Source organism: Thermobia domestica, chromosome 1, assembly GCF_964235325.1.
Source record: "Thermobia domestica chromosome 1, izTheDome1.hap1.1, whole genome shotgun sequence".
Taxonomy (NCBI): domain Eukaryota; kingdom Metazoa; phylum Arthropoda; class Insecta; order Zygentoma; family Lepismatidae; genus Thermobia; species Thermobia domestica.
In genome coordinates this window covers 77,176,115-77,193,316 of record NC_137454.1, presented here as the reverse complement: position 1 = coordinate 77,193,316, position 17,202 = coordinate 77,176,115, and positions in this window count along the sequence as shown.

Sequence of the window (17,202 nt, the reverse complement as noted above, 5' to 3'; positions counted from 1 at the left end):
AATTTGCCGCCGACTGAGCCGCATTTTTTCCCCCTTAGAGTGGATTCAGACATTGAGCCACTGCGCTACCCACATTTTTGTTCTCAGTGTTAATCGTGACTAGTCTTGTACTTTGAGAGAAATTTCCCTAATCTAGGGAAATTTCGTACATAACTAGCAAAAAACGAAAAGGGAATTTTACCGATAAAATGTTAAAATCCAGGGAAATTCTCGTGCAGACTGATTGACCAATAGAAATGTTTAATTTTGTCATTGTTCTACAAAAATAAACCAATAGTTTGTGTGTGTTCAGAGTAGCATAATTTCGTCGACAGCGTCACAAAGTGTCGTATCTCAAAAAAATCGAAAATTGAGATATTTTACTATGTAGTCGCATACACTGACTTCTACAATTTCCCAAAACGACACATCTGTAATGTGCGTTGTTTTGACGGGGGTGATGACGTCACTGTGTCGTATCTTAAGATGAAGCATATAAACCATTTTCACAAACAGTCGTATCTTGAGTTACGACAGTTTGTGAGCAACAGATCTTTCGCAACTGGACAGATACGCCTATATTCAAAGCAATTTGTTTATATATACAAAGTGGCCCAAAAGTAGGTATACTCCTGATAGTAGGTATCCCGTACTGATAAACTCATTGCTTTTTATATTATTTCTTATTGTTATCCATCAGGTAGACTTAGTTTCTTTATCATTTGTTCCTAATATATTTTTACTTATATCTTAAGCTTGGAACAGCCGAAGCAAATAAACTTATAAGCTAGAATGTTATACTTGATCAATGCGGGGTTGTATACATATATATTTACACGGCATGGGGCGTCCTCAGGTTGCGGATCGACATGACATGACATTTTTGAGTTTTACGTCCCACGATTATGCCGGTTAGGCTAAAGGAGACGGTGATTATGAGAAATGAATGAAATGATGGAATGAAGAAAGTGAGAGGAAACGGGAGAACCCTGAGGAAACCCACGCACACGCTGTTTGTCCACCACAAAGTTAATTTGGCAGGAGCAGGGTTGGAACCCGCGACCCCATGAACCAGAGGTGAACGCTCTACCACTGAGCCACCGCGGCTTCAGGTTGAGGATCGAGGAGCAGAGATATAGAGGTTAGCTGCGAATATACTGAATAAGCAGTCGCGGGCAGACAAGGAGTGGCCCTCCAGCTTGGGGGTTTGGGTGAGCCTAACAAACTCATCCTGTAATAGAAAAAAAAGACAGTTTTTCAGAAACAATCACAGAAGCCTCGGACCAAGACTGATAACTTGGCACGATATCAGCAAAAGAAAATGGACATGAGATTTGGAACATGGAATATTAGAATTTTTTATAGGGAGGCGCGTTAAAATCCGTAACGAATGAGTTAAAGAAATACAGGATGGACCTACCAGGAGTTCAGATTGGTTGCTATGATGGGGTATGCGGTGCAAACACGTAAGAACATCAGAGAAATTTCTCTCCGATTCTTTGAATCTAGGCATGGACAAAAATGATTGAGATTCAGTCCACAGTGCTATAAGCACATCTATTAAGCACTATGGCAGTAATTTTGTACCCTCGCAACTTGAACCGATTCTTAAACTGGCAAGGAAAAAGAACCCATATACCGTTCATTGTGTTGACAGAAGCGATGTATGAGACTAGATCTCTGTTCCAATGTCTTTGTATTCTGTCAGTTAGACGTGACGAAAATGGAGATCCAATCAATTGGACGGAAATGCGCGAATTGAAAGTGGACAAAGACTATCCAAACTGCATTCAGTTTAAGACAAGTCATTTTGAGGACACTTACATAACTATTTCCCTGAAAAGAACGCAGATTTAATCCACCAGATAGAAGTTTCTACTTTGCACACTTGTCAAAAATTATCGCTCCAGAGAAGTACGAGGACTCGTTTTGATTGATTGATTTTTAACGTGCCTTTCAGCAGCGAGGCTATATGAGACGTGGACCTACTGATTAACGTGGAATCCGAACCACATGAGCTCCCGCCGGGAATCGAACGCGAGTCTCTCACGCCTACGAGGACTCGTTATCATTGTGTCCGGGCCCAACGCTAATCATTCGAAACCTTGAACATGTTCAGTTTTACAGAAACTTATCACATTAGCCATCCTTCTCAAGTGCAGTATCAAAGCATGCAATTTGCAAATTACTTTGCAAGATTTTATATTCTGGCAATGACAACTTGATAGCATTATTTTATGTTATGGTTAGTGTGCTCTTAATATTGTGTTTCTTGTGTGTTGTCAGGAATTTCGTTTTACTATCAAGAATCTCAGGAAGCATTTGTTAAATTATTTTGTGTAATAAACACAAAGTTTTTCAATAAAAGTGCAATATATTCCGATTGTTCATCTATTAATGTAGTTCTCAGTATAAAAAATATGGGTCGTAACTTTCATACAAGAGAGGATTACCATCGTCACAAACTGTCGTATCTTTTTCCCGCCAAATTTTCCACAAGCTTTTACAGGCAAATTCCATAAAACTTTCTACACTGATTTCTTATGATTTAAGTTATAACCTGGTAAATTTTCTCTCTTTTCGGTAAAATAGATTTTCAGTTATGGCTGTTCAAAGTTGTGTGAAAACCTAAAAATCGCTCTCCTGAAAAGTTTAGAAAACTGAGATACGACAGTTTGTGACGCTGTCGACTAGCAAAAAACGAAAAGGGAATTTTACCGATAAAATGTTAAAATCCAGGGAAATTCTCGTGCAGACTGATTGACCAATAGAAATGTTTAATTTTTTCATTGTTCTTCAGAAATAAACCAATAGTTTGTGTGTGTTCAGAGTAGCATAATTTGTACTCATTATTCGCTGGGTGTATTTACGTGAATCTTTTTTTCTTTTTGTAATAAAAAAGGGAAGGATAAGAAAAAGAAATAGAAGCAAAACAAATGTGTTTGGCACTTCCTTTAATATAAGAAAATTAATTTTATCACGTAACTTTTGTCATCGGAATTAGAAACTCAACAAGCTAGGAAAATGTTTATAAGAAAAAGGAAATTTTTGTGTCAGTCGAGGGAAATTTTCTTAAGGAAATCTACGAACATTGATCGTGTTTATCAGTTTTCATTTCAGTTCAGTTTTTCCTACTTTCTACCAGGTAGCTACATATGATGTCATCATATGTTTTAATCATGTAGAATAAAAATAGAGTAAAGTTATATTAATGGCCACCTCTATTAACCAATCACCCTCTAAAAGAATTTTCGACTTCAACCACACTTCTACTAATTTTGTCTTTTCTCAAAACATGTACTTATTTCACACTTTTTTCTATGTCTAAAGTATGTCTATTTTCTGAATTTTTTGAACGCTTGTGGAAAAACCATGGAACAAGTTGCGTCTGATATTGACTCAGCCCTTAAAGGTCAGATTTAAAATAACAAAACTTTTATGTCACTCAAACTATCCTTTCGAACTGAAAAAAAAATGATTTCTCTCTCATTTGATTTTTTCATTTTTTAAATAAAAAATCCAAACAACAGTATATCTTCAAAACTCATTCGATCTTGACCAAATTTGGCACGGAGGTAGATGTTTGGTTTCTTAGTATACACATGTGAAATACTTTCCTGTACAGATTTTTTGGTTTCATAATTATTGTACACTAAATTTTGGATTCTGACGTGATCAAATTTTCACTAAAAATTTACTAATTGCTATTTAGAACAATCAAATACATGGAACAATCCTGTTAACAGTTAATTTGGGATTAAACGTTAGGTAAATACAGTAACTATTTAGAACAAGAATTAGGATAAAATGCATGGAACAATCTTGTTAAACGTTAATTTGGGGTTAAAAAATAAGTTAAATGCAGTAGGTATTTAGGACAGGATTTAGGGTAAAATGCATGGAACAATCCTGAAACGTGTTAGGTATGTGCAGTAGGTGTTTAGAATAAGAATTAGGGCAAAAGTGGGGAACAAACCTATTGAACGTTAATTTGAAATTAAATATTAAAACAGTGTATATTTGTACTTACAACGAAGACATATTAAAATCAATGGATGACGATTGATTCCTCTGCAATCAGGAAATTCACTGTCATTCGTAGAAATAGTCATGAAAAAAATTTAACACAAGAATTTTAGGAATGATAAAAAAAAATGGATCAAAAGATTGCGATCTTGGATAAGAAGCTTAGGAATTATCAAAAAATGAATCAAAAGATTGTTAACTTGGCCAATAATTAGTTTTTATATCAGGGACCACAAAATTTTTGAACGGCCCCTAAATCGAGTTTTCATATTTATTTATTTATTTATTTGTTTATTTTTTTACGGAATAAGCACATCATACTGAGTAAATTGTTAGTTTTGGTTTGGCTATACTATATGTAGGTCTCAAAATATGGGGCGTACAAGAAAATATTTAATTGAATGAAATATATTGAATTTTGTGGATCAGGGGCACAACAGTTTTGAACGGCACCTAAATCGAGTTTTCATGTTTTATAAGGAATAAGCACACCATACTGAGTTAAGTGATAGTTTTGGTTTGGCTACACTATATGTAGTTCTCAAAATATGGGGCGTACAAGAAAATGTTTGATTGCATGAAATATATTGAATTTTTTGGATCAGGACCACAAAATTTTTGAACGGCCCCTAAATCGAGTTTTCATGATTTTTACGGAATAAGCACATCATACTGAGTAAATTGTTAGTTTTGATTTGGGTACACTATATGTAGTTCTCGAGATATAAGGCCTAGAAGAAAATTTTTGCCCGAAATATCTTTTGATCCAAAAATGAGAAAGTAAAGTAATATTTCGCTATTGTTAAATCATAGCAAACTGTATCATCTAGGCATTTTCGTTCACGTCTGATCATACCGTATTGATCTGCGTGTTAATCAGATGAAGATTTTTATGTAAATAGAAATTATTGGCACTGCTAACATGTTAATGAAGACAACTTAGGATATGGAAAATATATGAAACGATACGAGATAAGTGTACAGTTATTGTATTGACAAAGAACAGTCCCGTTCTTGCCGCCTAAAAAGCAAAAACTTGAAATTCCTTGAAAACATTTAGATTTTCGACAATAAATCATGTTTGGTCCCTATCTTTATATTAAATGACTTTGTGTTATGACCCCCTAGTGATACTAACAGTTGGTAACAGCAATCTCAATCTGAAAGAAGAAGAAGAAGAAGAAGAAGAAATAGGTATGAAAAGCTAGGTAGGGAAGGTAGTATGCCGAATTATGAATAAGTTACACTCTGGTATAAAAGACAGAAGAGAGGGCATCGTACAGAGCAGAACAGATGGGGGGGGGGGGGAGTTAAGAAGGGAGGATTGTAAAAAAAAAGTCAGTGAGCAAAACGTTCGATTTGAAATAACAAAAAAACAAAACAAAATCAAGCAGCGTAACTTTTCTATATTGTTCCATCTCTAGTATATTCTCCTCCTACTTCCGGTTTGATATATCCGTTTCAAATAAAGAAAATAAAAAAAAGAATAAACACAAAACAACAAACAGAAATCAATCTACTTTTCAGATCTAACTTTTTTTGTTTTCTTCTTTTTTCGTTGATATATATATGTTTGTGTGTGTGTGTGTATTTTCTGATTTCACAATGCACATGGTGTGAGAATATAATTTTGTTGTGCTGCAAAATGTGTTGAACCTTTATAATAGAATGAGTGTATCTGCTACACTAACAAAAGCTATGATGAATATGTTCAATATAGTGAGAGGATATCTGGGTTAAAATGCTCTTTCAGAAGAAGGTCGGAACGAAATACAATTAAAAGAAAAAATGTTTTTTCCATATCACTTAACTCACTATCATCATAATAATCACTTGTCACATACTTTTCTCTTTTTTAATTTTTTTTTGTTTTTTGTTTTGAAACATATACTTTTTTTCCTTTTTGCTAGATTTCTTGATGAAAGACACTGACTTGACATAAACTATGTTACATAAGTGACAAAGGACAAATTGCTTTTAATTGACTGCTGATTTCTGGATGACATGTCATGACACTAAGATACACACGTTAATGCTACTGCTTTTATCCACTGCATGATGTACATATGGGAGGAGTTCTTTGAAGTTTTTTGCGTGGTAATGATAAAAACCTCTTTATTATTATTATTATTATTATTATTATTATTATTATTATTATTATTATTATTATTATTCTTATTATTATTATTATTATTATTATTATTATTATTATTATTATATTTCCAGGTAGAACAAAGTGTTTCAAACACTTAAGTATTAAAATCAAATAATACACCGAATTTAAAGCGCGAGCGAGTTATTTTAGAAAAAAATGAATTACGTGCATAGCTATATTTTTAAAAATTGTAAGTATATAACAAGAATATGCTACCGGTACTAAGTACCATTGATTTGTATTATTATTATTATTATTATTATTATTATTATTATTATTATTATTATTATTATTAAATATTTTTGCCTCTTGACGGATTTTGGGACTTCTTTTTTTTAAAGGTTTGGGCCCAGAAATGTTTCTTTTACATTTCTCGATCTTCACCTTCCTCTTTTAACTTCCAATATTTTCTTGCATTTCAAAAATCATTGATCAGTTGTATTCTTCTTCTTCCTATTCCTCGCCTTCCTTCCATCTTTCCTTGCGACCCCGCGTAGCAAAGTCGCTAATACTCGCGTCTTTGGTGCGAGCGGTCCCGGGTTCCATTTTCAGTGGGGAAAGTCGGTTGAAAAAGTTTTTTTTTTTTTTTTTTTCAGGCCGGCCATCTAGAGTGAGGTTTTACTGGGTTTTCTTCATTCACACCAGGCTAATGTCGGGATGTTATCTAACATATAGGTCCCAAGCCGCTTTTTTTCCCCCCTTTTCATGGATAGACGGACTGGAGACGGATGTTATCATTCATACATCACGGGCTAACATGGCTATAGATGCCGTCAGCATATATATATGATATATATATACCATATATATATGATCGTTTGTTTTTAATAAAATGCAGGGAATCCGGAAATAAGACTACCAAATAAGAAATAAGACTACCTCCCAAATTTACTTGGGTTCTCAGATTTTGAAATTTTTGCTTGGATATCTAACAACAAAACACGTATATCTGAATTGTCCCCCGAAGTTATTCAAAAATCGACGCTACTGCTTCTCTCCTTCCTGTCAGATTTTCTGTCGAACAGTACTTCTAATAAATTATAGCATCCTTTAAGATGTTACTCAAACATCAATAATGTCTTTTAAAAAATCAAGAATTTCCCGCAATGTTTCCAAATAAGGTGTCTCACATTTCCCATAGTTCCTCTGACCAGTAGTGATTTCAGGGAATGATTCTGAGCTGGTGCACCGACGAAGGGAGGGTCCAATGGGTCCGAAATCCCACAAAACTTCCTATCTCAATATACCGGTACATTTATATACTTTCTCCATGAAACTATACTTTTTAGCAGGAAATGATTGATGTAGCAAGAAAATTGGATCTTTCACTTCATCTGTACTCTTTCTCTTATAAAAACAACCTAGTTCTATCATTCTTGAGTTGAGTTGATTTTGGGCTTAACGTCCCGTTCAGCAGCGAGGCTATATGAAACGTGGACCTACTGATTAACGTGGAATCCGAACCAGCCCCATCAGGATTCTGCCGCCTATAGTCGGACAATTTGTCCATGCCGACCAGATGCCGCGGTCGGATTGCCAGCGCCGGACGCCGGCATCTTTCAGCGCGATTTTCGACCGCGACGAATAGTTGCCTTGGCGAGCGGTCGGCAAACAGCCGGAAATGAGCATTAAATGCGCCGGCACCGCCGTCGGAAAGTTGTCTTGCCGAGCAGTCGGCAAACAACCGTAAAGGCGCAGTAAATGCGCCGGCGCCGCCGTCGAAAAGAGGCCGGCATATGGAGTCGGCAGAGGGTCGGAAAGAGGCCTTTCCGATTGTTTTGCCGGCTGCCTCCGGCGGCCCGCCACCGTCAACGGCGGCAATCCCTCTTTCCGACCGCGACTTCCTGATGGGGAGATGAGCTCCCGCCGGGAATCGAACCCGGGTCTTCCACGCCAAAGGCTAACCGCTTAGCCACCGAGGAGCTCTTTCTATCATTCTTTTCCCTAAAAATATAGGTGGAAGTATTTTAAATTACTTATCGTCTTTTCGGGTGCAAAAAAATATCCGTTTAATACTACATATAGGTAGTGGCTTATAGTGTTGAACCCCCCTCTCCAGAACATAGAACCCTGCCAACAAAAATATCTGGATGCGCGCCTGATCCTGAGTGAATTTCTCCCCACAAATTTACCAGTGCTTTTTGCAATATTTTTCACACACACACCCTACGTGTATTGAAATCCTCCCCACCCCCCGGAGGGAAACCTAAAATTATCACTGCCTTCGACTAAACCTCCATGACGATTCGTATTATAAGAGGAAGGAAATGAAAATAAAAATAATTTTAAAAAAATAAATAATCAGATGTTTTGATCATAGAAGTACAGCACGTAACACTTTTAACCTGACAGCGGGCGATAAAAAAAAATGAGTCAAACAATTTAAAATGACATTCAAACAAAATGATTCTTCCTTGTTTTCCATTGTTGTATTATATAGAAAGTCTGACATGACGAACAAAACGAACATTTTACCCTTTGATCTTTCCATTCTTTATTTTATACTAATACAAGTGTTACAGAATTTTTGCTTAATTTTCTCTTATTTTTAATCACGGAATAACACGACACATGTCTATCATTTTGGCGTGAATTGTTTGTTGTCAGACATTAAATTAAAAAGGAAAAGGGAATGAAAAAAGAGAGTAAAAACGCATGTTTGCGTGTTGAGGATATCCTTATTAACAAGAAAAATACACAATAACTTGTTCTGCTTTTGTTTTCCAACAAATTATAAATTTTCCTTCATTCTCCAGTCCCTCTTTTGTTTCTTTAGTTTCGTCTCATTTATCACTTGTTAACTATGTTGCACTTTTTATTATTACATAACAAAGAGTGCTTAAGTCCAGTAGCGTCATTTCAGATTTTGCTTGAGGAGGGCAATATAACCTACTCATATAAGAGTTTCAGGTTTTTATTAGTATGTTAGTAAACAAATGGTTAAAACATTTGTATTTCTCAAACTCGTGGGGGGGGACAATTGACCCCTCCTGCCCTCCCCAAATGACGCCCTTGCTTAAGTCACGAAGGATTGAGACAACCCCCTAAAGTATCATTTGTACAGAAGAGAAAATTATAGATATCTTATTTGAGGCTGCTAAGGAAAAATAATGCTTGCATATGACGATTCATTCCTAATTCAAATATAACTCTACAGATATTTACATCATTACCTTTATTTCATGTAACGCATATGCGGAAAATAAATTCCTGTTTGGCCTAATCCTATTTCAAATATACTGCCACAGGCAATTTATATCATAATCACTGTCTCATCTTCCATTTAGGCGAAACAGTAGTTCCTGTTTGGCCCATTCCTGTTTCACCTACGTCTCTGCTGACACTTTACATTATTATCTCTATTTCATACTAAATGTTGGCTAAAAAGGAATTCCAGCCATTCCTGTTTCGCTCACAGCTCTGTTGGCAATTTATATTATTATCTTATCTCAAATGTGAGCGAAATAAAGAAATCATTTTGGTGTATTCCTATTTCGCCTACATTGCTGCTGGCAATTTGTTTCATCTCATATACCCTTTAAGCGAAACAAGAATTCCTGTTTGGCCTAGCCCTGTTTTGCTTACATCCCAGATAGCAATTTATATCATTATCAGATCTTAGATATAGACGAAATAGGAATTCCTGTATGGCCTATTTCTGTTTCCCATAATTCTCCGGGAGAATTAATGTCTTAGAGATTTTTCCCCCTTATATTTTCTACCAATTTCTATCACTCAACTTTCAACCGAAAAAAAAAAAAAAAAAAAACATACCACAAATTGCAGCTATGTCTGCACTTCCAATATGACTTTTCTTCGTCGTTTCTATTAATATGATATAGATATCCATCATAAGCGATTATTCTCCACTCTTTGAACTTACGATCAGCACCATTTCCATACACAAGACTCCTTACATTTTATCTCAAATGAAAGAACTACAAATTCTATTTTATCTTAATAGTACTCGTATTTGCTTTGTCGATTTCTGGTACTTACTTTATTTTCTTTGATTGGCTCAGTTTTGTCCTGATAGTCAATCACGTAATAGATTAGACAGTGTAAGATAAAACACGGGACTGAGATATACCAGAAGCATAAGATTTTCATAATAATAAGCTTAATTATCTATTTTACCAGTGGTGCCCCCCTCATGTCCATGACGCACCCCCCCTCAATTGCCTATCCGTAGGTGTTCTTCCATAAAAAAAAAATATTTTCGATTAATTTTTACACCCTCTCAAACATATTTATATAGATTTTTACCCCCCCCCAAATATTTCAATGACGCAGTTTGCGTCATAGCCTCCCCTTGTGGGCACCCCTGATTTTACTTTCCACAAAAACGCTGAATTTTAACGGTGAGCGTAGAATTTCTTAGTAACAGAAACAATGATTAAATAAATTTTGAGAAGAATCCTGCAATTTAAATTTTCATTTAGTCATCGATTGTAGAAAGAATAAAAGTTTCTAAAAGAATAACCCTTAGATTGTAGAAGATAGAACAGTTTATAATAGAACCATCCCTAGATTGCAGAAGATGTGAAAATAAATTCTAAAAGTATAATCCCTGGATTGTAGAAAATGGTGAAATTTCTGAAAGAATAATCCCTAAAACGTTTAATATTCCTCTCCTGAAAATTAAGCATAACAGAATCAGGCTAAATGGGAAAATACCCACATGGCAGCTCACTAGACATTATGCAACTATATATGAGATGAGTAGACATTACGATGATGATGTCATTTCGTATTATTTTATAGTTGTCATTATCAATAGCGGGTCATTTAGTTAAAAAAAAATAATCTATATTATAAAAGAGAACGTACAAATCCTTTGTTCCCTCATAACGCTAATACGGCTGAACCAATTTCTTTTATTTTTGGGGGGTTATTAGGATTAGGACCCTAGATGGTTTTTATCATATCACTTTAATTTTTAATTACCAGTGTCTTGAGATAAGTGACCATTCAAGTGTCCATACGTACAAATCCTTTGTTATTAGTTCATCATAGGTATAAAAATAAACGTATGTATATGCAACCCGCATGACCGTGTCACTCGGCGGGTTAACATAAATGACAGGCGCTATAATGTTAAAATTTACTGCAATTTGAAAGCGAAAAAGTAAAAATTATCTAAGTAACAAAGTTTATTGCGTTCCGGGGTGACCGCAGCGAAGCGGGGTGAACGCTGCTAGTTCCTTATAAATTTTTCTTTGAATATACGTGGTTATCTTTAATTCACATCGATCCCAGATAGCACAGAAAAATTTTTAAAAATTTTTAAAAATTTGCAAAGGCAAACTAAAAAGTTTGCAAAAATTTTGCCTTTTCAAATGAGAAAATTTGCCGAAAGTTCAATGCACATAACGAAGTTGACGCTGGCTGAGTTTGCAGCAAAGTTGCCTTAGAAAATGAAAATATCTGCCAATACAAACGAAATGTTTGCGACTGCACAACAAGAAAGTTTGCCAGGACTTTGCTGCAAATATTTTGTGCAAATTTTCTTTGACAAAATTTCCGAAAATGAGCTGATGAATTTGCTGAAAACATTAAAAGGTTTGCAGCAACATTGCAGAAAGTGTTTTCACGATCGCAAGTTCACGTTTGCTGCAAATTTATAAAGTGAAACCTAACTTTATGAAACATCAACATTTTTATAATGTGGTTCCGTCTTTTCTTAGTGGCAAGCATTAAACATCTTTAGCTACTTGCCAAAGATAAAAAACTTACGAACGATAAACGCACAGACAAAGGATATCACAATTTATCTACTTACTCAACGATCATATGCCTGTACTTACTCTCACACACATTCACAAAATAACGTCAGGCTGCCTGGGTCAATAAAAACATCTGATAAGAGACCAGTGAGTTTATTCTGGTGTCCTCTGATGTATTGTTTTTTCTCGATTCTCACTTACCTCTTGTTTTGTCACAGTTGATGTAGCGCAGTGAATTCTGGGTACCATGCGCGCGCACTCGGTAATATCATCACATGTTTGCTTTCAGCAAGTTTTTCGAAACAAGTTTTCTTACAGAGTTGCAAACTGTTTGCGACGGCAAACTTTCAACGCTATATTTTCAAAAAAGATGCAAATTAATTGCAGTGGTGAATTTATTTTTACAAATCAGCGAAAATTTGCAGACCATATTGAAAGCTTTTAATAAATATTAAAAATTTTTGCCTTCGCAAACTTTCAGATTGTTTGCTCCACTAAACGAAGCAAAAATTTGCCGCAAGTATTCGTGCTATCTGGGATGTATTCTAACAAGGGACAACACAAAAGAATCAATATTTGTTTCATGCATCGCTATTACCACATATATTGGCTAATGTAGAATGTAGAACATTTTTGGCAACCAGAACTATGTGTGATTCTTGTGCAAATGGCACCCCAATACACGGAAATTGTAATTTTAGATTAGTAAAACAAAATTTTCTAAAAGGATCCTGGACCGTACCTGAAACATGTTACGTATGTGTTATACACAGTAAATGGCTACATGTTCTAATAGTATATTGACTTCGCTTCGTATATCAGACATAATTAAACAGAAATGTATAAATATATAAATAGAAATATATGAAAACTTATAGGCTAGTAATATCATAGGCGTGGCCTTACAAACCTGCTCTCTTGAAGGCGGTATAGTGTGGTGGGAAACGCTTATACTATTAGAGTTGATCTTTCACAGGGTTATTCAGACGATCTCTTTTACCCGAACATGTTCTCTTTCACGGGCCTGGGTGGGTTTTTAGGAAAATAAGGAAGTGTCCTTTTTGGGATTACAGGCAACTTGATCATCTTCAATATCATTAGAGTTTATAGAGGTAACCAAGAAAGTTCTGTCGCTTTTTCATCCATCACTTTCGAACATCGATATGTCACCTAAGACGTATCTGGAATATCAAAAATAGTACCCATCAGCATCGACGACCTTCTGCCAACATTCTGGAAGGCCATGGATTCTATCGCTAAAGAACTTGGTGGGCCGTGAAGCGAAGAAGGTATCAAGTGTATTTTGCACCTCTACTAGGGATTTGAACTGGCATCCTCTAAGGTGATTGTTCAAGGATTGGGACAGGTAATAATCGGACGGTGCAATGTCTGGGGAATATGGCGGATGCAATAGTGTTTCCCATCCAAAGTGTAGAATGGTGTCCCGGATCATCCTAGCCACGTCTGGCTTAGCGTTGTCTTGTAACAGGAGGACCTCTTTGCGATTCAGAAGTTCTGGCTCCAGAATTCTGAGTCTTTCTTGAACACGGCTCAACTGCTGACAGTACACAGTTGCATTGATGCTCTGACCAGCTGGTAGCAGTTCTGGATCCTCGATACCGCGAGCAGTCCACCAAACACACACGATTACTTTCTTCTGGTGCAGTGCTGGTTTCAGCTGTTTTGGAACCGGTGCATGCGATGCTAACCAATGATAACGGTACCGTGGAACTTCGTACAGGACTCACTTCTCATCACATGTCAACACCCTGTCCAGAAATGGCTCCTTCCTCAGACGAGACAGTAAAGAAACACAGATGTCTGCTCGCGTCACCTTCTGGCCCAACTTGTAGTGCTTCCCAAGTTGATGAAGATGCTGCCGAATGGTTTCTTCACTCACACTGAATTGTAGTCCCAGTTCCTCACATGTCTGGCCACTTTTCGTTTCAATTGCTGCCTGAATATCTTCATTTTATACACGTGTTGGTCTTCCTACACGTGGTGCGTCTTCAAGTGTTTTGTCACCGTCCTTAAACTTGTAAAATCACCGTTGCACTGTCCGCGTAGTCACGATACCCTCACCAAAGGCCTGGCATATCTTCCGCCCTGCTGCAACGGCGTTTCACCCCAGTTTTTAAACTCGTACAGCATACACGCCCTTATGACTCTCTGTGGAGGTCCCATTTACACTCTATCCTTACGCACGTTCACGGTGTAACTGAACTCCACAACCAGGTAGTACGTTGGATATACCCACAACAAGAACTGACCTTCGCCTTATCTGCATTCGTATTCAGCCCACGGTGTGATGGTCAATGGAACACTAACCTTCATAAAAAGTGGCAAAACTTTCTTGGTTACCATTATAATAATGCAGATGAGGATGATTGTCAGATTTCATTTTGTATTGTTGTTTGCTTGGTGCGAGACTTGCTTCGATAATAATCAGTGGCGTATTTAGGGGGGTGGCTTCCGGGCTTAAGCCCCCCCGAAATCTTACTTAGTATAGTAAAGTAAATGAAATATCTTGCAGAATTTTCACATTTTCAGGCAAAGCCCCCCCCGAAAGTTAGCAAAGCCCCTCCCGAAACAAAATCGTAAATACGCCACTGATAATAATATTGAACTTGTACAACATTATTTACAAAGTTACATATAAAATTAACAAGATATTATAATATGACTCTAATATCAATTCGTATATCTACGCTGTAACATAAGAATTAAAATTATGATGATAATAATAATAATAATAATAATAATAATAATAATAATAATAATAATAATAATAATAATATAATAATAATAATATAATATAATATAATATAATAATAATAATAATAATAATAATAATAATAATAATAATAATAATAGACAACACAAAAATTTAGTATGCTTAATAGAAAGATCATGAAATATTAAAACTAAACCAAACCACTTGGCCTAACAGTCCTTCACGGGTCTGAGCCTCTCCAACGCCATCTGTTAGTGACCAGCTGAACTACTTCCAGCATAGCTACTAACATATGATCAGCGAACTGCGTCGCCCTGTCTTTAACAAGCGTATCGGAAGCTTTTTAGACCTAGTGGTCTTCACACGTCTTTTATTCACATGATTCCCCCAGTTTATCTCACGACGCTGGGTTGATGCCGAAAATTGGGAAGCATCGGCCAGGAATCGAACCGGGAACAACGCGGACGTGAGACAACGCTCTAACCACCAGACTATGTTGTCAACTGATGAAACAGTATAGATATAAATTTCAATTAAACATATATAAGTTAATAGACATTGATCGAAATACTAGATTAATATTTCCACGATTGGTGTTATAAAATTTTATGTTGTATATTTTTTTTCTTGCTATGCCACAAACCTGTCATATGATAACACTAATCTTTCAAATTGGCTTGCTACTGCACCAGATTTTAAGCCTTGGTCGCGGTCAGGACGTCATTGGCCCGGGCGCGTGGTTGGTGGGGGCCAAAAAGGCAATATGTAGCCCATACATTAAGGCGGCGCCGAATTTCTTGTTTGTCTAGACCTAGTTGCAGGCCTAGACGTGGCTCATTCGGAGCCCATGTAAATAATGTATTTCATAATCTCAGCGTTGCAAGACTTATGTAATTTATCTTTAACTTGCTCATCAGGCCCAATTTTGCATGATCACTTGAGCAGAAAGTCAATAGGTGGCACAACACTTACAAGACAAGGTTACGGGATGATAAGTTAGTTGAATGTAACATCCAGAGACAAATTTAATATACGATGTACAAAATCGAAAAGTTCTTAAGGTATCTTAGACACCAACTACAAAGAACATGTAAGAGAAGGGCATTTAACTTATCATAATCGCAAATTCTTCCGAGAACTTAACGTGTTTTTCGTAACTAACTCAATAATTTTGTGTAAATGTATACTTACTAGATATTAGAAATGAGTGACTCAGTTATAAAAGGAACATCAAACTACAGTTCTTTAACATGTTTTTCGTAGACATCGTGCTTACATGAAAAATTGCTTACTGACTGTGTTATCTGCTGAAATTGGCTCTCAATTTTATCAAGAGAAACTATTGGAAGTTTTGTGTTAAAAAGTTGATATCGATTTCAATGAATAAATTTTGAATCTGGTTGGTCGTAGGATCACTTACAAACAACAAACAGTTTAGTTGATGTTGAATTTAACGTCCCTTTCAGGAGCAAGGCTATATGAGACGGGACCGACTGTTTAACGTAGAATCCGAACCACATGAGCTCCCGCCGGGAATCGAATCCGGGTCTCCAACGTCAAAGGCGCTTACGCTAACAAACAACAAAGAGTCTGTACTCTTAAGTACATCGTGAATAATATAGCTTCCTGGCATGGAGTATTTCCAGCGATTGCACACAGGCTACCAACTTCATCTTGACGAGATAAAACGATCAGTATCGGAATTCGACAGTTTCGGTCACCCTCTTCCGGTGCCTGGTAAATAGCTTACTTTCAAGGAATTCGATATTCAAACTATTGAACACTGGAAACTTATATGTCAATGAACTGATCTTGACCAAATAAATAATTAGTATGGAAATTAGACAATTCCGGCCACTTACTTCGGGTATATAGACACTGTACCTAATTTCCTTTGCAGGGGTGCAATATTTCCAGCGATTACGTACATCCAACCTATATAATACCTAGTCTTGACGAAAGAAAGAGATCTCAAAATTGGTCACTTCCGGTCAGCTACTTCCAGTACAGGGTACGGTACCTAATTTTCTTTCCGACAGATTTTTTTTTCTCAAGATTGCATACAGGCAAGGTATATACCAATCAATTCATCTTGGCGAAATAAATCGATCGGTACCGGGATTGCACTGGAATATCCCACACACGGAAAGTGAACTAAGTACCTACACCGGAAATGAGTGACCAACACTTTCCAATTTCGGATCCGACCGCTTTCTATTTGTCAAGACTAGTTGACCAATTGTGTAAGTTGCATGTTCCTAATCGCGGGAAATACCTCACCTCGGAAAATAAAATAAGTACCATGTACCGGAAGCGGATGCTCAGAACTATCCAATTCCAATGCCATTAGGATCCTTTCGTCAAGACGAAGTGATATATATATATATATATATATATATATATATATATATATATATATATATATATATATATATATATATTAGAGTTGTAAGTTTTTGCTTCAAAATACTCTTATTTTCTGTAAATTGCCCATGGAACAGACGTGACAGTGGGTAGCGTAGATTGGTTTCATTCTAACACACAATTTCCTTCTACACAATTTTCTTCTAAATAAAAATTAT